This window comes from Ambystoma mexicanum, chromosome 5q (genome assembly GCF_040938575.1).
Source record: "Ambystoma mexicanum isolate Mex_15411 chromosome 5q, UKY_AmexF1_1, whole genome shotgun sequence".
NCBI classification, from domain to species: Eukaryota; Metazoa; Chordata; class Amphibia; order Caudata; family Ambystomatidae; genus Ambystoma; species Ambystoma mexicanum.
Window position 1 is genome coordinate 158496488 of NC_090933.1, and position 21743 is coordinate 158518230.

Here is a 21743-nt window from a genome sequence, read left to right on the forward strand (position 1 = left end):
GGTGCGACCATGTGGAAGCTGTGGTGGGCCTGGGGCTCGTTAAAAGGTACTGAAACCAAAGTGCAGTGGAGCTCCACACGAGAGGTACATTAGCTGCCGAGCAGCAGAAGGGAAGCAAGCACACCTGAAAAGATAATGCTGTGGAGAGAGGTGAAAGTTGTGTTTTCGAGGCTGGGAAGGCCACAAGGTTTAAGGTAACTAGGTAAACCTGAATAGAGACAAAGCAAGTCTATCATAGGGCCATAGGGTCTTGGGGAGCACTGGTAAACCGAAATGGTTTGCAGTCATTATAACGAAAATGTTATGTTGAATGATTATATATCAAATCTCTTATAACGAAAAGTTTTATGACAAATGCATTTAGGGGAGGGGAAACAATTGGGGTGGGTTTTTAGGGGTGGGAAATGGGGGTTTGGAGGGGGAACAAAAAAACCAACAATTGTTATATTTTTCCTTATAAAGGTTTCGATATATATATATGCATTCTTCATAAAAGTAGTCGTTATAAAGACATGTAACCACCGAAAGACATTGACACTCAAGGCTAGAGAAGCCACAAGGGTTACGGCAGCCCGGAAAACCCAAACGGGCAGATACTGTACCGAGGGCCTGCTAAAAGAAGCCTGATAGATGGCCCGAGGACTTTGGGGAGTCCTGAAACAAGAAACCTAGTGAACAGAACTGAAAAGCGAGACAACCTGGAGGATTCAGTTGTCTGAAAACAAGGCAAGTAAACATTCAAGGACCAAGTGGAAAAGGGTGGAGTTGTGTAAAGTATCTTGCCTCAGGAAAAGGGAATGGATGAAGGAAGCTCTCCTCTGCCTTCTCAACACCCTCAGCCTCACACAGCACATGAAAGACCCAACACACGAGAAAAGTAACATTCTCAACCTAATCATCGTTGCACTGCCTTCCCTCCAATACAGCTCTCCTCTCCCGCTTGACTGGTCTGACCACATGGCCGCACTTTCAACATCCTGCACACGACCTCAGTCAAGCACTCCCAGCAGAAACCCATCCGGCAAACCTTCAGTCCTTCAAGAACTTCACGGTGGAAGCCCTTGTGGATGACATCGCCAACCTCCACCTCACATGGACCGAACGCCCCCAACCAAACTGCGACTTTCTACTGGAAGAACTCCACGTCAGCCTCCATCGACCAACATGCACCTCTGCAACAAAGCACCTGCAAACTGAAACCGTCAGCACCCTGGTGCAAGCAAGAACTCAACCTCAGCAAAAGAGTCATCAGAAAACGAGAAAACCTGGCACTGCTCCAGGACTGCATCCGACCTGGCACTCCAAGCAACCCACCGACAACTAATCAACACAGCCAAGTCATCCTATAAGAACACCATAGCAGAAGCCAATCACAAAAAAGGAGCCCTCTTCAAAGCAGTCAAGCACTGCATCGACCCACTATCCGACCCTGCCACACCACACGCCATCGAAAATCCACCGCCATTAGCGCCATCTTCATTGACAAAATCATCAAGGTTGTCCAGCACATGGACACCAGCTCTGCATCCACAGACACACCTCACATCCCTCCTCGCAAAATCTCCACACCGTGGACAACTTGCAAGACACTCTCTACAGAGGGCTTGGTAGAAACCCTGGCTGCCCTCAAAGCCACATTGTATACAGATGACATCCTCCCAGCATCCATCCTCAAGACCCTCCCTGCAGAAGATCTCCTTCCCTAGCTGGAGATCATCAACGGTTCCCTAACTCAAGTCACCATCCCATCGACCCTAAAGACAGGACAAATCCTCCCTCTACCCACCACCTAGGTAACTATCGCCCCAGCACCCATCTTCCCTTCCTAGATAAGATCATTGAGAAAGCGCTGGCTGTGCAACTGCAGCAACACATCGACACCAACAATCTCCCCCAAAACCTTCTAATTGGGGTTCAGAAACAGATGCAGCATGGAGACAGCATCCATACAGGTGGTCAGCGATGCCCTCAATATCCTTGACGACGGCCACTCCTGGTTCTACTCAACCTCTCGGCTGCTTTCGACACAGTAGAACACCAAGTGCTTACAGACACCCTACACTGGTGCATGAGGATCAGTGACCTTTTCCTACACTGGTTTAAGTATTACCTTGCCAACTGCCAGCAGTTTGTTCAGATGGACTTCTCTAGATCACCAATGCTACTTGTGATCTAGAGAAGTCTGTGCCGCAGGGTTCCATCCTCTCCCCAGTGATCTTCAGCCTATACATGGAGCCGCTGGGAGCCCTCCTAGCTACACACAACATCCACATCCACCAATACGCCAACGACACACAGTTATACCTCACGATCGACTCCATCAAGGACATCCACAGGCCCAAAACCTGCCTCTCGCTGATCTAGTCTTGGATGTCCAAAGCTCAACCCCTCCAAGACCGAATTTCTACTCCTCACCAACACTGAACACCCAGATATACACACCTGGCAATAAACCATGAACCCTGAGGGCTTCATACAGAACCCTGAGGGCTTCATACATGAGCTCACTTCCTGGGCCAAGACTCTCGGATTCCACATCTACAAACACCTCTCCTTCAAGACACACATAGCTAAGAAAACTCAGAAAGCTTGGTATCAGCTCTCCCTCCTGTGGAAAGTCAAGCCCTTCCTCCCTCCAGACAGCTTTAGCTCCACCTTTCAAGCCCTGGCCCTATCCCTCCTGGATGGGGACAATGCCCTCATCAAAGGTCTCAGATTGTCTTCCCTTGTGCACCTGAGGTGTCCTACATGTGGCTGCATGCCTCTTCATTGGTCTACGCAGATTACCTCTGTCCTCATCAACCTTCGCTGGCACCCACGAATCGCCTTGAAGTCTTGCTGTAGCATCAAAAAGGCAGTCACCCTCAAGTCACCCAGTTACCCAGGGAGAAATTCAGTATTTTCGGCGAACAGCGCTCCACCAGAAGCCAGGACACGCAGAGACTTGAAATCCGCTGCTGAAAAAAGGAAAGGACCAGAAAAAAAGCCCTTTCTGCCTGCGCCCCAAGACTATGGAACCTCCTACCCGTCAGCATCAGACCCACGACCACGCTACTACAATTCAGAAAAGTACTCAAGACCCACCTCTTTAAGGAGTCTCTCCTCAACACCTAAGCCATCACATCATCCCTGCACCACCTAACTTGTTAGACGCAATCCTCCCCACCACCCTGTACAGCTGTACCCCTCCTCTGTGCCCCTCTGTATCCTACCTCCCGTTGTATATCTGTTCTGTTGTTACCTCTGAAAAAGTGCTCTATTGTGCATCTGTACTGTTGTATACCTCTGTATGGTAGGTATGGTATGGTATTGTCTATATAGCGCCTATGCCCAGATAAGTGTTTCAAAGCGCTTAAGAAGGGTGGGAACATGGGGAAAAACAAACATTCGCTCAGAGCCCTTGAAATTCTGAGACGATAATAGTCTGGACAGGCAGAGTAAGTGCGTGAAAATACATTTAACAGTTTGCGAGACAGCAGATAGGCCTGATGGCGATTCTGTAGGTTGAACAGTGCAATTAGGGGGTGAAGACAGGGCAGGCAGACAGATGATCTTCAGGCACAGTGCACAGAGGGTCACAGGGAGGGAGAGAATCAAGTGCACCCGGTTGGTTGAGACTGGGGTAAGTGCAGAGAGAGCCACTCTCTTGGTTTAAATTATCAGTGCAGTGAGTAAGGGTGAGGAGTAGGGCCTTGAGGCAAGTGCGAGAGAGGGCTGGCGTGGGTGTCATGGACCAGTGGGACTCTGAGGTACATCCGGCGGCCAGTCAGCATGCTATAAGAAAGACGAGGGACGGGGGAAAAACACAAAGCTGGGCTAGCAGGGTAGAGGGAGAGAGAAGGAGGAGGTGAAGAGGAAAGTCTTGAGGAGTTTCCAGCATTTAGGAGATCCGGCTCAAGACAGAGGGCGACAGGGAGGCAATTAAGAGGGAGGCACCTGCTGAGGATAAGGATCTCCCTCCAAATCTCTGGTTGGAGAACCGGCTCACTCGAAGAAGTTTGGAGGTAGATGAGTGGAGGGCACGTGAAGGACAGTATTTAGGTAGGCAGCATTGTAGGTAGGTAGGTCCCAGGCCTCAGAAAGCCTTGTGGACAATGCAAAGGGTCTTGAATTTGATCCTTGCAGCCACGGGGAGCCAGTGAAGGGATTTAAGCACCAGAGAGATGTGTTCCCTGGGCTTGAGACCAAGGATAAGTCTCACGGTTCTGTTCTGGATGAGCTTCCGATGGCGCAGGGTAGAAGAACGGAGGTTGAGGAAGAGGCTGTTGCAATAGTCCAGCCTGGAGAGAACCAGGGCTCTGGAGAAATTGATCCTCTGGGGGAAAGTGAGGAAAGGTAGCATACCTCTGGGGAGGTGAAGCTGATAGTTAGACTTTTTAGAGATGTCTGCAATGTGGGAGGAGAAGGAGAGAGTGGAGTCAAAGATGACCGCAAGGTTTCTTGCTTCGCGGGAGGGTGCGGGCGCAGGGCCAGGGGAGGCCGACCAGACCGAAAGTGGGAAAGCGGGAGCAGGAGTCCCAATGCAAACAATCTGAGTCAAAGTGGCATTGAGGTAGAGTTCTTTTGCATCACACGAAGACTGAATAGCAGAGAGAGAGTGAGGTATGAGCGAGGAGGAGGAGGCTGACGGTAGCCTGAAATATAGTTGCGTGTCGTCTGCATAGCACTGGAAGTTAGAGGTGAAAGTGGAAATCACACGTGCCAGGGCAGCCACATAGATGTTGAAGAACCAGGGGGATAGGTTAGATCCCTGGGGAATGCCACAGGTTGAAAAAGTAATAGTCGAGTGAAAGGCTCCGAGTTCCACCTGGGATGGACGGTCGGAGAGGAAGGAGGTTAGCCACGCCAGAGCTTGATCTGTGATTCTCAGGGTGTCACTGAGACATGCGATCAGGATGTCGTGGTTAACTGTCGAAGGCAGTGGAGAGGTCAAGGAGAATGAGGATAGAGGGGTTGTTAGTGTCAAGATTTGAGAGCAGTTTCCGTGCCTCTGGGTGCTCTAAAGCCAGACTGATGGTCGTGGAAGGAACCAATAGATTCAGGGTGGATGTTCAGCTGAGAGATAAGATGTATGATATGATAGGTTATTTATAACGGTACTCAATACCCATAGGTTTCTAAGCGCAGACCCGGGGATCGAACATGTGGTGCTCTGTGTCGTCTTGCTTCCAAGGCAAGCACATTGCCCCTGAGCTATCCTCCCAAGACAATAGCCAGTTTCTCCAGGAGTTTGCCCAGGAAAGGAGTGATGGAGATAGGGCGGTAGTTTGCCAGAATGGAGGGGTCGACATAATGTTTTTTGAGCAGATGGTGCACAAGGGAGTGCTTCAGGGCATTTGTGAAAGCTCCAGTGGAAAAGGAGAGATTGCAAAGATCAGCCAAGGCTGGGGCGATGGAGTTGATATTATCTTTAATGGTTTTGGAGGTGCAGGGGTGCACCTGTTTGGATAAAGCCTTCATAGATCGGACTTGTCTGGTGACCTCATCCGGTGTGACGGGCGAAAGAGAAGAGAGGGTAAGAGGGGGGCCAAGGGAGGCTCTGGTTTTGGTGTATGCTGCGGTGTGGAAGATAGAGTGGAAAGGATATCTTGGGTTTTTGTGGTGAAGTGTGCAGCCAGGGCAGAGCAAAGGTCCTGGGTGGGTGTGACAGAGGAAGAGGCTGCTGCAGGATTATCAATTTCCTTGCAGACTTTGAAAAGTTCAGCCGTGTTGTTTGATGCCGCGGAGATGCAGGCTTGAATAAAAACTGTTTTCTTGGTGTTTATGCAGAGTCGATAATGCCTTTGAAGGAGGCGGCAGACCCGTTTGTCAGATGGTTCACTCGACACGTTCCATTTCCACTCAGCTGCCCTACACTTGTTTTTAAGGGCAACCATGTCGGAGTCGTACCAAGAGTTGCACTTTTTGGAACGGCTTCAGTCTGACCCTCATGACAGGGGCAAGAATGTCAAGAGTGTTGGAGATATTAAGATTGAGGTTAGTGAGGGCTGTGTCAGGGTGGGGGTCAGCCGAATGAGTGGGAAGAGGAGAGTAGGAGGAAGCAAACACAGCCACTGTCACTTTTTTCATGGGTCTGGTGACTTTGAAGCCAAGTGGCTGTGCCAGATGAATTGCTGCAAGAGGAGAGGAGAGCTTCAGGTGTGTTGAGAGAAGAGAGTGGTCATTCCAGGAGAGGGAGGTTGTTAGAGGGATGTTAGTAGAGTTGAGGGCATCCAAGGTGAGGCCTGTGGTGTGTGTGTGGGGCTAGAGGGAAGGATAGAAAGAACTAGAGATTCACAGAGGTTGCAGAAAGGACCTGCGGAGTCAGGAGAGTCCAGATGGATGTTAAGATCACCCAACAGGGTGAGTTGAGAGGAGGAGGGGAGTAGGGAGGAATCCAGGTCATCCATTCAGAAAGGAAGAGAGTGGTAGAGTGGTCTGACCTGGTGACCAGTAGAGGGTGGCCATAATGAGAGAAGATTTTGGGGATAATGAGAGTCTGTAGATTAGGCACTCGAAGGAGGAGTAGGCCGGAGTAGGGATGATGGACACAGGTATCCATTCTGGAAGATAAGTGCAACTCCCCCCACCTGTCTTTGTAGGCCTAGGTGCAGAGAGGATTTTGTAGCCTTTAGGGAGGAGTGTGTCAAAGCTTGAGATGGAGCTATCCTTGAACTAGGTCTCGGTGATGGCGAGCACATCAAGATCCAAGAGTTTGAGGAGGTTGCAGATGTCAGAAGAGTATTTGACGGCCGAGCGGGTGTTGAGAGTGGCAATGTGGAGCAGACTGCCATCTTTGAGGGTCTTCCTGGGCGGGGGGGCAACAGGGGACAGTGGTCCCCCCAGAGGGTGGCAAGATGGCCATGGGGATAGTGTAGGACGGCAGAGGAGCCGAGACCGACAAGGGAGTTGGGACAGTAAGGCAGGGCAGGGGTGCCACCATTAATGGGAGAAGAGGCGATAGGAGAGAGAGAGCCGACCATGTAGCGAGGCCACAGAGAGGATGTCAGTGATAGTCTCTCTGGCGGAAGCCGTGGCATAGGTGTCTGCAATAGGAAGGCCTGGGTTGGACCCCAGTATGTCCTTCTTAAGTTTCTTCCAGTCAGTTTTAGTGATAGGAGAAGGATAGGAGATAGTGAAGCAGTTGGAGTGGATAGGAGAGATGATAGCGACATGGTTGGCTGAAGTGTAGGAGGGGAAGACACTAGGCTGTGAGCAACTGACCCACTTTGAGGTAGGGGGGTGTGGAACAGTGGGCAGCACAAAGGATGGAGCGGGAGGAGACAGAGGGAAGCACACCAGCTAGTGAATAACACAAGCGGCCACAAGGCGCAACTACATTTGGAATTGAGCAGGGCAGGTAAAATACATGTGGCACAGGGCCAAAGCTAAATACAATTTTTAGCAGGGCAGGTGAAATACATGCGGCACATGGCCAAAGCTAAATAAAAATTTTAGCTTGGCAGGTGAAATAAATGGAGCACAGGGCCAAAGCTAATTAGAATTTTTAGCAAGGCCGGTGAAATACATGCAGCACAGGGCCAAAGCTAAATACAATTATTTTTTTTAGCAGGGCAGGTGAACACATTCAGTTACTGGGGGAAGCGAGTTAGTCAGAGTCTAGAAAGGTGAAAGTGAGAGGTTGGACAGGCCGGTGTGAAGTAAGGGATCAATGGGGTTAGTTAAAGGAACTAACCTTCAGAGAAGTTGTGGGTGGTCCATTGCTTCCAGTGTTTCTGGTAGCATAGAGTTTTCCCCAGCCTCCATATGCACGTGGGGCTGGGGGTGCAGGAGATGGCCCACAGACCCATCCAGGTAATCGACAGGGAGCAGACAGGGGTTTAGAAAGTGGCCCTCTGAAGGGGTGGGCCGGCTAAAAGCCTGCCGGTCCACCGTAGGACAGGAAATATTGCAGGTGGTAAATTGCAGGTAAGGAGGCAGATGCTGGTGAATGTGGGGAGCCTTTCACAGATAGGAAAAGGTGGCAGGCATCATTAAAGTGCCACAAGGCAACAGAGAAGGCCTCCTGATGTGGCACTGGCCTTGGTAGTGAGCTCGGGGAGCAGCAGGCAGGATGTGGGTAACAAAGGAAAGCTTGCTAGATAGAAAAAGAAATGATCCAGGTTTATTTCTTTTTAAAAAGCTTCAAATTTCAACAATTAACTTTTCTTCATACATTTATTCCAGCCTGGGTTCCTCCTACCTCGTTTGTGGGCCGGATGCATCGTCAAACAGGTGCCCATCTGTGATGGTTGTCAGGACTGCAGTCAGGAGTCCACCAACATGGACTCTAAGAAGAAGGAAATGCGAGGGCCAAAAGCGCTCTGTAAAGCCTGTAAAGCGCTCTGTTGTGTATCTGTATTTTATACCTCAGTAAAGCACTCCGTTGCTTCTCGAAGCTGGGTCCGCGCTCAATAAATACCTTAACAATAATAACAGATTGGAATTTATATAAAAACTGAAAACCGTGGCATACAGACCCTGCTGAAGATTGTGCTGCCAGGAATTGATGAACTTTGATGAATTTTTAAAACCTGCTTCTTGGAGAAGAGATCCAAGTGTTGGGCGAGGCAGAAGCCAAGCAAAGAGGCTATTGCTCCGGCCTCCTTCTTTTGTTAAGTATTTGTAAGTGGTAGGGTCAGTTAGTGGAAGAGGATTTGGACCAAGGACTGTTTCTTCTGAGACATTTGACGAGCACCATTCATTTTAGTTTACTACGCAGGGCACTTCCCATATAGCAGTAGGGCTAGCTAAGCGTTTTTCTTTTAATTTAAGAAACATGTTTGAAACATGGCAGTAATTCATCTGAGTCCTTCTTCTTGCACCACAAATGATGTTAGTGTGGGATGTAGGCTGGCTGATGTAAACTGGGGACTCCTGCTATTTACTCCCAAGTCCACTGGCTTTGATGTATATAGTGTAGAGATTGTCTCCATTCCGCCAAATGAGAGAGAGAAGACGCCATCCTTCCCCTTAACCAAGAAGCTAAAATCCTATACAGCTGCTATTAGGGAAATTTTAAAACATCAGTTAGGTAGGGCACAAGAACATCACAGCTCCCTACATGAAAGACGAGTGGTAGCCCAGTCTTTCCCTGTTGGGGAAATCTGTCATAGTTCTCCTTCCCACCAGAACAAAATGCTATGGCCCCTATAAAATTCTTCAGAAAAAAGGTCCCTTGAATTATGTAGTGGCCCAACCAGCTAGATGGCAGAAAACCCAAACATATTGTGTGAAATTGTTAAAATAGTGGAAGGTTGACCCAGTGGAGGAGACTGCTGTAACCATGGTCACCCTCATTACCTACCAAGACCTAGAACACCAGTTGGTTCCTAAACCATCTACCACTCTCCCAACAAGAAGACCTTGTGATTTACTAAACCAATTTCCAGAGGTCTTCTCTGAACAACCAGATAGAGTGCAGAATTTCTTTCACTATCTACAAACACTGGTCAGAGCAAACAGTACATTTAAAACAGTACCTGATCCAGGTGGCAAGGAGAGAAATCATCGAAATGCAGTTCCATGTAATGCTGAAGGCCAACATCATTGAGTCTGTGGTCTTTCCCCATCATTTTGGTGGACAAAACGGACAAGATGTGGAGATTTTGTATAGATTTCAGAAAACTGAGCTCCATTTCTACGTTCGATTATTACCCCATGCCACAAATCGACAAGCTCTTTGAGAAATAAGGGTCATCTAAATAAAGATCCATTCTGTATTTAACAAAGGATACTGGCAGGTACCCCTAAACTCCACTGATAGGGAAAAGACTGCCCTTTCTACCCCATAGGGCTCCTTCAATTTAAAGTACTCCCCTTTGAAAAGCACAGTGCTCCTGCTACCTTCCATAGGTTAATGGATAAGACCCTAAGACCATACTAGCTTTTCCGGAACCTACTTGGATGACATTATCATACATTGCAAGACCTGGTCCGAGCACATGAACCACCTCTATGTGATCGCACAAGCCATCAGAATAGCAGGTTTAACAGCAAACTCAAAGAAATGCTATCTGGCCCAGGCAGCTGTAAGATACCTGGGGTACTTCATGGAAAATGGACTGATTAAGCCTCAAGCAGAAAAAGTCACAGTGGAACAACAAACACCTGTACCTAAAACCAAGAGAGACCTTCAAGATTCTTTAGGATTGACAGGCTATTATCAGTGTTGAATACCCAATTATTCCACCTTGGCCGCCAATCTTGCCGACAAGATGAAGAACTCTCACCCTCAAAAGCTTGTCTGGGAAAAATATCAATGAAGGTTTGAAACAAATACAATGTGAAGAACCTGGTTTGAAGATGCCTGACTTCAATCAGGAATTTATCCTTCAGACCGATGCCTCTAAGGTTGGGAGCTGTGTTATCACAAGAGCATGATGGAATGGAACACCATGTCTTGTATACAAGCTTGAAGCTGTTCCCTAGAGAACAATCACATGGCATGGTTGAGTTGGAAGCCTTACACAAAACAAAAGAAGTTATTGCTGGAAGGTTTGGAATTAATCCTAACCTCTGGCATTGCTCTGGGAGTCCCTCCAGACCATCGTTCTTCACCTGCCAAGCCATTACAAGAGGGGAAAGACCATATGCAAATCAGGCGTGGTCCCACCCCAGAAGTTGGAAGCCATCAAATGGGCAATCTTGAACCTACATTATTATCTAACTGGAAGAAGATTCCGGCTCATGACAGACCACTCCTGCTGACCTGGATGAGCCTAAGGAAAGATTTCAACGCCTAAGACATAAGATGGTTTTTAGATATTCTAACTTTTTGTTCCTCTGTGGAACATTGAAAAGGGAAAGTACAAGATAGTGCAGACTTTTTAAGCTGTTTCCCGCTTCCCAATCAAGGGGGAGCTTCTTTTTTAACGGGAGGGGTATGTGTTGAATCTGGACAATTTGTCCCTTCTCCCCAGATGAGAGCCACCCCCTTTAAGGCTAGGGAGGTGAGACGGCCCAGGAAGACCCTTTCTAGGGGTCTGGGCAAGTGGGACCTCACTGGGAGTGACTGCCCTCTCGAGGACAAGGACTTGCATTCTGATATGGAACTCCCGTTCCAGAGTACATTATCTGCCTACATTGGAATTGGAAAGACTGTTGTTAACCCTGATTTAGAGTAGCCGAATATTGACATTTCTTCAATCTCTTTGGCTTCAGGTAGGGCTGGATCTCACCTGAGCCCCACAGTGAAAGAGGAAAGGCACACCCTTTTTGTTTCTGATGACGTACATAAAACCACTCGGAAAGTGGAACAAGGAGGAGAGAATCGTACGCAGAAGCGAACCTCTGACGGGAAGATGTCTTGGAGGGGTCGGGGGAGCCAGCAGTAACCTGGAGAGCGAACAAAATGGTTGCAAGATGCTGAAGGGCTGATGTTCTGATCGGCAATGAGGCCTGGGTCGAGAAGGAGTCAGAGATAGTAAAGCAACCGTCTCGCCTGGTGGCATGACCTACAGAAGCCCTTGTGGGTCTGGGGTCTGTTAACTGGCACCGAAACCTGAGTGCAGCGGAGAGACAAACTCTGAACGAGAGGTGAATTCGCTGCTGAGCAGCGGAAGGGAGGTGCATGCTCCCAAAAATGTAACACCATGGACACGGGTGAAAGTGTGTTTGAAGGCTGGGAAGGCCACAAGAGTTACGGGAACCAGATAAAACTGAATAGAGACAAAGAAAGCCTATCAGAGGACCAGAGGGCTTTGTGGAGCAAACCGGAAGACATTGATACTCAAGACTGGAGAAGCCACAAGGGTTACAGGAGCCCAGAAAACCCAAACGGGTGGATGCCGTACTAAGGGCCTGCTAAAACAAACCTGATAGAGGGCTTGAAGAATTTGGGGAGTCCTGCAAACAAGAAACCTAGTGAACAGAACTGGGAAGAGAGAGAACCTGGAAGGTTCAGTTGTCTGAAAGCAAGACAAGGACGCAGTCAAGCACCAAGTGGGAAAGGATGGAGTTGTGCAAAGGAAATCTTGGCCCTCATTATGAGGTTGCTGGTAGGACGCCGGTACCGACAAACTCGGCTTACTGTTTCTGCCACCCGATATGCCGGTAACACCGGGATATTACGGACAGCAGCGGAACGGTAAGTTATCATTAGGAATGGGGACACTGAAGTACTGGCACCGTTGTTAACAATGTCGGTGCTTCACTGATTTATCTGACATAGGGGCCTGAACTACTGGCAGGTCAGGCCTGCCGTTAGTTCACAGCTCCTACCGGCAGACTCGGAGTGTGCCGGTCTAGAAATGGTGCCGGTAACATTGTTACAGGGACCTTATTTCCAGACCAGCTCACTCCTAATGAGGGCCCTTATCTTTCCTGAGGAAAAGGAAACTGTATGGAATATATATAAAGACGGGAAACTTTGGCATACAGAACCTACAGAGAGGCTGAAGACTGTACTACCAGGAATTGATGAACTTTGACTAACTTTTAAAACCTGCTTCTCAGACAAGAGATCCAAGTGTTGGGCCAGGCAGAAACCAAACACAGGCTCCTACTTTCGTTAGGTTTTCTAAAGTGTTCGGGATAGTTATCGAAATAGTATTTGAATTAAGGACTGTTTCTGTTGGGACATTTCATGAGCACCATTAGTTTTAGTTTACTAGTCAGGGAACTTCCCTCATAGCGGTAGGGCTACTTGGGCATTTTTCTTTTCATTTTAATAAACACCCTTGAAACATGTCAGTACTTCATCTGACTCCTTCTGGTTTGTCACAGTATACACATAGTATGCAATGCCTGCCTTCAGATTCTTCGGGGCGAGATCATCGATTCATTCTCATCTGTTATAAGCATCAGGAGAAAATCATGGCTTCCATACTCTACTAGAAGATTATGGAGGAGCCCCAGGGTCGCACTCATCCAGCAAATAACTGAGTGCAGTCTCTATCTATTTCCGGGTAAGGGTGACTATTAACAATAATGGGATAGAGACTAGGTCTGACAGGTTAGAATGCTGAAAGGTTTATGAATAAAGATCTTTCAGTGTCATTAAAAATATTTTGATCAACAATACAATATTTCATACAAAAATCAACACATGATATTCTAAAAATGAACAAACACCAGGAACTACTCTTAAATCCTGTTAATTAACAATTTCTAAAAGGGTTTTGCGGGTAACATAGCATCCAAAAAGTTGTGGACTGACTTGATTTTTAACACTGTTGTCTTCTGGATCACGGTGTGGGGGAACACAGAAGTCTTAGACTTGTTCCTGTTTTTCAAAGATTTTTTCTGACTGTATATTATTTTACAGTTTGCCTTCGCAACATGTTTAAGTTCATCAAATATAAATGTTAAATGTATTTGTACCGCGCACCGCCACAAACAGAGTTGGTCCCTGGGCGCTCTGGCGGATCTGCAAACGAGAAGGCGGGATGGGTTAGTAGGGTGAAGAGTGAGTAGGATAGTGAGAGAAGTGGTGTTCTGTTTGCAGCTTCATCTCAATGTCAGTCCTCCTGTGCTGTTGGTGCGGCTTATGTGTTGTTGCAGTGTGGTGAAGTGCGTGCGGCTTGCCGTGCGAGAGGTGGTTGTGTGAGGTTTTTTGAGTGAGTTAAGTATGCAGAAAGTTTGAGCTTTTTGGTTAGTGGGTTTTATGTTTGCAGCTAATCTTCACAGTATGTCTGAATACCTAGATTTTAGGAGTCCTACATGGTGGGGAGTGGCTCTGGTCTCACAGTAAGCCCCATTTCAGCATACAGCCCACAGGTGCATATGCCTCACCTAAGTCTGAGTGCCACGCAAAGATTTGAAGAGGTCCGGACCTCACAATAAACAATGTCTCACCATACAGCATGCAAAGTCAGAGGCAACTTCCAGCTACAAGAGTCCTGCATAGTGAGAGGGGTTTAGGCTCCACAGTAGGTGGGCCCCAGCACAAATGGACAGAGACAGAGGCCACGTCCAGACCCGAGAGTCCTGCCGAGTCAAAGAGAGGGCCAGGCAGCACAATGAATTTAATGCACTTGCTAATATTCACAAGTCCATCCACATGTGACGCAGGCCAGCATCCATAACTGCATCCCAATGTGGCGCCTGACAACATTCGCAACTCCATCCAATGTTGTACATGGCAACATTCACAACTCCAAATGTGTTGCCTGCCAACCATCACAGTTCCAACCAAGTGCTGCACTTTGCCAACACCCACCATCCAATCGAGGTGCATCGCAGGCCAACACTCACAACCCCATCCAAATGCGGCACATGCCAATATTCACAGTTCCAAGTGTGTTGGAGAGGTGAACCCGGAAGCACTGACGCTTCGATCACGGAAGGAGCGCAGAATACTGAAATACAGAGCTTTGGAGTGAACTGAACAACGAAAGAATATACAAAAGCACACAAGTGCAGACACAACACGGAAGAACTGACCAACCATGCGATAACTGTGACGTAATCCTTGAAACTTGGCGCTACACTGACTTCTGTGAACGCCCAATACTCAGACGAATACCAAAGCTTAAAGTCCACAAAACCCTTTAAATCCACTCTAATGGATAGAGTGTAGAGACTCCGGTCTTCTGCGAACTCCATTATAATAAGAAATTCGAAAAAGATCAGATTTACAAGTGGTTACCTCTTTTTGTCCAACTGAATGGAAGATTTGAGGAATAATACCCCTACAAAATGAAGAGACTAGCAAAATCTCATTCGAAAATACTGTTATAAGATCGTTTGTAATATTCAACAACACTGTTTTATATTGTATTATTGACAGAAACGCCTTTGCCAAATTGGTAGATCTTTCTTTATTAGCCCCTGAAGAATTCCCTTATAATAACTATAGCCACAACAAAAGAGGGAAGAAACATGTCGGGCATTATTTGCGTGTTGAATGGTAATGGGATAAATGTTAATATATGAGACTGCATGGAATGAGGCCAAATGAGATGTGTGAAACAATGTCTGAATGAATGTGAGAAACAACAGAATAAATCATTGTGTTAAGCCAAATACAACTTTAGAATTTGTCTCTATGAGCTTTCCAAGTGAAAGTCGAAATTTGATGTATCCGTTCTCTGTCAATGAATTGCTTGTTTTTAATGCATGGCGAAGGACAATTCATTAATTTAGTGCCTACACCGATGATGTTCTTAAAATTTGAGTGTTTTTTGATTAAATAAAATATATATTTTTTTCTACAAATTAACGCTCACTATTTTATTAATATAGTGCACAAAATGACCATAGGATTCAAACCAAATATAGAGGTTGATAACCTATGACCAGTGGGAAGCAATCTTTAGCACCAGCCTTATTGTCTAAAAATTTGGAAGGGAGAACCCCTTAATGTTAAGGGTATGCTGGTGGCACATACCCCTTGATCTCTCTTTTGTGTTCGTAATACAAGTGTGTTGCCTGCCAACCTTCACAACTCTGACCAAGTGTGGCACTAGCCAACACACGCAATCCAACATATTACAATACCATATAAGTGGGGCACCCGCCGACCTCCACAGGCCCATCCAGACGCGGCGCCAGCCAATGTTCACAACTCTGTCCAAATGTATGCGCCTGTATATGTATAGTATATGCATACAATAGTCACAATTCTGTCTATGTATAGTGTTGTATTCTAATGAACTATGTATAGTGAGATTGGAGTGTCTATTCTCCTCCTTGGGTGTTGGAGCAGGAGTTGTGGTGTCCTGTTTCCCTACTAACTATGTGAATTTGTCTGCTGGAACTTTGGGTGAGGTACAGGCCTGGGTGCTATCGATGAGTCATCTAAGTGCTTCCGTCTTGGTCTGTCTATGTGTTCAGTCTTTAGTGTCCTCCTCTTGTGGCAATCTCTTATTATGTCTTATGGTATGTCGTGGAGTGCGTTTCTTGGATTCTGTTCGTGTTCAGTGGGAACCGGGGTTGGTATCTTTATTCATCGTTGTTTTAGCAGTGTGGGTGTTCTTGTGGATGGTATTCTACCCCACCGCCATAGATGAGGCCGTCATGACATACGTTGTCGGCTACCCGTGTTGAACTGTTTATCTGTACCTATTACAGAAGATATAAAACTTAATTACTTGAGTCTATGTGTTAAGCACTTATTGATTAAGAACCCAGAACAATGTGCATCATACAGGCCCATTACACTAATGAATAATGACGCCAAAATATTCTCAAAGGTCTTGGCATGCAGACTGGCAAGGGTCCTCCCAGAGCTAATCCACCCAGACCAAACAGGGTTTATTCCAGGACGCAATACGCCGGAAAATACCAGACACACCCTAAACATAATAGAAAGGGCAAATAGAGCAGGGGCAGAACTAGCAGTTCTCTCACTAGACGTACATAAAGCGTTCGATCTACTGGACTGGAAATACATGAAGAAATATTAACCCACTTTGGGTTTGGGCTGAAGTTCACAAAATAGACCCTAGTCAACTACCATCACCCCAGCACCTCTGTAAGAATAAACAGCATCAGATCACCCAAACTTAACATCACTAGAGGCACACGGCAGGGATGCCCCCTTTTACCACTGGTATTTGCACTCTCCATCGAACCATTCGCTAGCAGAAACCTAGAAAATCTGTGAATACTGGGGTTTAATGTGAAAGGTAACATTTATAAAGCAGCCATGTACGCGGATGACGTTCTCCTCACCTTAACCCAGGTCGACGACTCTCTGGAAGCCCTCGGGCAGGAGGTTGAAGCATTTGGCAAAGAGTCTAGGTTCAGGGTTAATTATGCAAAATCAATAGCATTAGGCGTTAACATCCCACAAAAGCGAAGAGAAGCACTGGCAATTAGACATCCTATTCCATGGGCTAAAACCTGGATCAGCTACCTGGGAGTTCAGATCCCAAATAAAGTAAAGCAAACATATCGAGTCAATGTTGCGCCATTACTCAGAGAAATGCGCAAAGACCTAGAACGCTGGCACAAACATGAAGTGTCATGGCTAGGGAGAATTACGGTCGTGAATATGAACTTGGTCCCAAGATTTAATTTACCACTGCATAGTGCTCCCAATACCCATCCCCGAGAAGGACCTGGAGAAGCTGCAGATGAAAATACTGAAATATGTATGGGGTGGGAAAAAAACGCAAATAGCTAAGCGAGTCATGCTCTGGAGGACGGGTACGGGCGGCTTGGGGGTGCCAGATACTTCCAGATATTGTCTTGTAGCACAGCTCTCACAAGCCTTTGCGTGGCAATCTGCCACCAATCAACACCGCTGGAAAAAACTAGAGGAAGACTGGAGCCAAGCACCACTAGAATTATGGCCACATATGACAATGCCCCGGAGCCCCCCAAACTCCGGCCCGTTGATAACCACCCGAAACACAAAAGAAAGCTGGAGAAAAGCGGCCCGCAAATGGGGCTGTAAAAGCACTTTGGGACCTCTATCCCCAATCTGGAATAATCCTGACTTTATCCTGCGAGCTCCCCCGAATGGATTTGACAAATGGAGGGAGGGGGATTAAACGAGATAGCGGACTTCTTCGCCAGCAGAACCCCACTAACATTTGAAGAGTGTAAAAACAAATTTTTGGGTGCCAGAGAATAAAGGATTCCGCTACACACAACGCAGGCACTGGATGTCCCACAGCAGCACAAAAACACCCAGTGCAGGGAAATAACAGCACTAGAACGCACCCTAACAGCAAACGCCCCCAAGGGCAAGATATCAACTCCATATAAACTACTAGACAAATCGGACCCTAGCAAAAAGAAAAACTACATGCAAAAATGGGAAAAGGACCAAGGAACGGAGCTAGGGCTGGAGGAATCGGGACGAATTTGGTCACGAACACACAAGAGCTCAAAATGCATCACGAACAAGGAGGGAGCAGTGAAAGTGTGCTACCAATGGTACCTAACACCAGAAATTCTAAAAATAAATTAACCCAGCAATCCCATCACAATGCTGGAAGCGCTGCCCAACCACAGGCACACTGTTTCACCTACTATGGACATGCCCGAAATCGACCCGATGTTATGACTGTAATCAAACAGTTGTGATAGACAACAAATAACTTTAGGTGGGTTCATGGAACCCTTACCTGATGGAAGGTAAGTAGAATGTGATGTGACAGGGAGCTTTACTGGCTCCACCCTTGGCCCTGAGATGGATTACAGGGAAAAGTATAAAACCGGGGAAACCCTAATGGGGAAGAAAACCTGTGAAAGGAAGAGTAGATGGGTGATTAGGAATAGGAGTCCGGAAGGATTAAATATGCTTCTAGGATGGGCTTGCTCGCCTTTCTGGTAGGATTGAATAAGGTATAATAGACTGGTTCAGAGAAACTACACAAAAATATTAAAAGGGAAGCTTACCCTTTGAGATGGCTTCTGTGCTTTAATTGGAATAATGGGGCAGGAGTTGCGCAGGCTGGATACTGGGGCAAGAGCTGTGTGAGTCTGTACAGTTGTGTGATGCACATGTTGCGTAAGAATAATGCAGTACCATCCCTTCTGGAAATTAAATTGCAGGAATCCTTCCTTATTTGCAAAAGTAACTGTTATTTTAGAACACTGAATGTTCTTCACGATCAGATCCCCTCTTGTTTGTTTGTCTGCAATCTTAAAGACAAAAATATAATGGAGGCGGCGCGGGATTTCCGAAATGTTGGTAAAGATAATTGTTAAGCGTCTTCACTTCAACACTACAGCTAAGTCAATGCCTAGTCTGGGATGCTGAGGGAAACCCTTATTGATATATTTTTAGGTCCAGTTCAGTACTCTGGATGACAACCCTTGTATAACACCCCCCTCTTAGAATCCCCCTGACTCCACTGAGCCAAGAAGTAGGTTTGTTTTGCAAATTAAAAGGTTTATTTGGAAAATTAAACAATATATATATATCACACTTTTATAATAAATTAATATCTGATAGTACACTGAGACATATGATGTGGATCCACAATGGGTAATGTTACAGTGGTACACTTGATTACTTAGGAGTAGTATAGAGGATGAGGTAGCTGAAAATGCTTGATGGTTTCAAGGAAATGCAAGGTGGAATAAAATGCAGTACAGCAAATAAACTTGATATGATTTCAACCAACAACAATGTAATCACTTTTTCTCTGGCAATTCACCCCCTCCCCCACCCCCGCTATGCAATGTAAAAAATGGAAGGAGATGGAAAGAGGAGCACACAGTTCTCAGGAATGCAATCAAATACAATACGAAATTCAGTTCCCCCCAGCAAGCTTAGAGGAAACAGGTAGAAGTTTGAAACACAGGCCCAAAATGCTTTTAAATGTGATGGCAACGGGTGGGAAAATGTGCTAACTGATTTTAATTCCCTCTAGAGATTCAGGGTGAGTGAGAGATGCTTGTTGGTATTAGTTCAGGCTCACTTTAGCAATGCTCTATGAGTTATTACCAGGTTGCAAATGGATTTTAACAAAGGAAAGAATGGAGCTGCTATTTTGACAAGTGGAGAAATTGAGCCAAATCGTGGTAAATTTCGCAAGTGCGTGAATCGCGATTGCGGTGAAAGTATAAGGAGTAGGAATCACAGCTTTAAAATGAAAGTTAAATTTCGTTCCTAGCCCAAACGGTTCAAGTGATACGGACGATTTAATAAAGGTAGTTTTTCGGATTTAAAGTAAACTCAAAATGACAGGAGACAGCTTGCATCTGCAGAATTCACAGGTGACAGTTGTGCAGATTTAAAAATGACAGATGACACGATTTCTAGGAGGCTGTTCTAATTAGGTTCAAATAGTTTGGATTAGATTATTTTAACTAAGAGATTGGGTTCTGCACAGTTCTGGCGGATACTCACTCCTAATTTTGCAATGAATGGGCCTCGTCACGGATCTGGTCAACACGTCCAGCGGCGGTTCTCTCTGCTCGGCGGTTCAATCAGGCACTGGTTCTGCTCACAGCGATCCGGATCTCTGGTTCTGCTCACAGCGGTCTGGTCTGCGGTTCCGGCAAAAGTTCTTGGCAAAGAATTCAAACAGCTCGCCCGGCTGTGGAATAGTTTGCAAATGATTTTAAGGATGCTGAGGCCTGCTGAGAAGAGTTCTCAGTTTGTGGGTTTAGGCCCTTGCTTTAAGTTCTGAAGTAAAGTTCTGGTCTTTGGAGATTGATGGATGTGAAGTCTGGAGTCTCCCGGCAGAGCGTCCCGCAGAAAATGGAATTGAATGTCTCTACCTGTCCCAGCAGTCTCTTTTTATGTGTTTTGAAAATGGGTGTGTGCCTGGGCCTAGCTAAACCTGCCCCTCTCTACTTGTCATTGGCCCAATTCTCCCCTCTCCCATGATTGGGGGAAGGAAATGGATTGTCATCATGATGAGGTCTGTTTATGGGTCAGAGGATCCTCCCCTGGTCAATTTGCCCACAAAGCTATATTTGATTCAAATACATATTTCCCAGATACACAATTTGTAGAAATTACATGTACACATTATATATTCCTTATGGTCCATGCTTGTCCGCCTCTGATCTTCCTGGGGGCTTGCATTAAAAAATGACAACATTTTGCGCTTTTTGACTGGTTTACCAATATCGAACATTTACCAAAAATTACACACATGTGCGCAAGGAGTATGGACATTAATTGATGAAGTGTCAGATTTTTAACATGCAGACATTTGGAGTGAGACCCTATTTTCCGCTAGCAACCCCCCAGAATACACCACAGGGTCCTAGCGCCTCTTAAAACGTGCACAGAAAAATCACAAGAATAATGATATTACTTATATAATTTTGACCAGTCCGCACTATGAGTTATCTACCTTTTTAACTTATGCCCTGGTAAAAAAGGGGTTTGGCTTCCCACATCACATGGTGGAAGAACTGGTTTATCCACTTCCCCCAAGCTCAGCTGGCTCTCACAGGCACATCTCCTCCCACTTCTCCCAAGAGGAAGCCACTTTACGGCCCCCCCCAATATAACATTTGCCTGAGTCCATTGTTCAGTTTCCTGCAGTCCCCAGGTAATTCAATCAGAGAGGTGTCACCTCCTTTTTGTGGGGGCAGCAGAATGCAGCCAGGCCTGGGAACACAGCTGTTGATCCAGTTTCAACTCCTGTCGGGAGTAGTTGTCAGGCAGAATCCAGTTTCATTAAGCCAGGTTTCAGCTAAATGTCACTTTTTGTTCCCAGTTTTCTACCTTCAAATCAAACTGACAATTTTTACACATGCAGCTAGAATGCTGATTCTAAGTTCAAAACTATGACATTTCAACAGTTACAAACTATGTGACACTCAAAAGTAGGTCCCTCATTTAATTTAAACATTTCGATTTTAGTGGTTTTCAGTTCAGTTTAACTTAAGCTGCTGACCTCCACAGCTCAGCCAGTTTTGTTATGAACATTGTTTTGGGCTCTTTTTCTTTCCAGATTTTGTATGCACACAAAACTTCATTCTGCCAAATGTCTGCTGGTGTTCAGTGACATTTTTGAATATCCTGCAATGTTTGACATAGGCATTTTTAGCTTGCAATCAGAGAAACCAAGGTGATTTCAAAGGGCTTTTTAAGCTAACAGGCACTGCTGTTTTTCCTTTGGCACACATTCCACTCTTGGCACCCCTGGCCCATCACACTCGCACTGGTGGGTGGAAGGTTAGGCGACCATTTTGGTGTGCGCACAAACTGCGCGGTTCTCCTGGATTCTGGCGCACATGTGGGCTTTTTGGCCATCTTGGATTTTCTAAGCCCAGAGCACCAAATGTTGCAGCTTAATGACTCAAACGTGGGTCAATACACCTGACATAATTGATATGAAGCATGCGCCGCAGGACTTCCGAGGCTTTATGGTGCTGTGAGACAGATGCTGTGTGCTCCT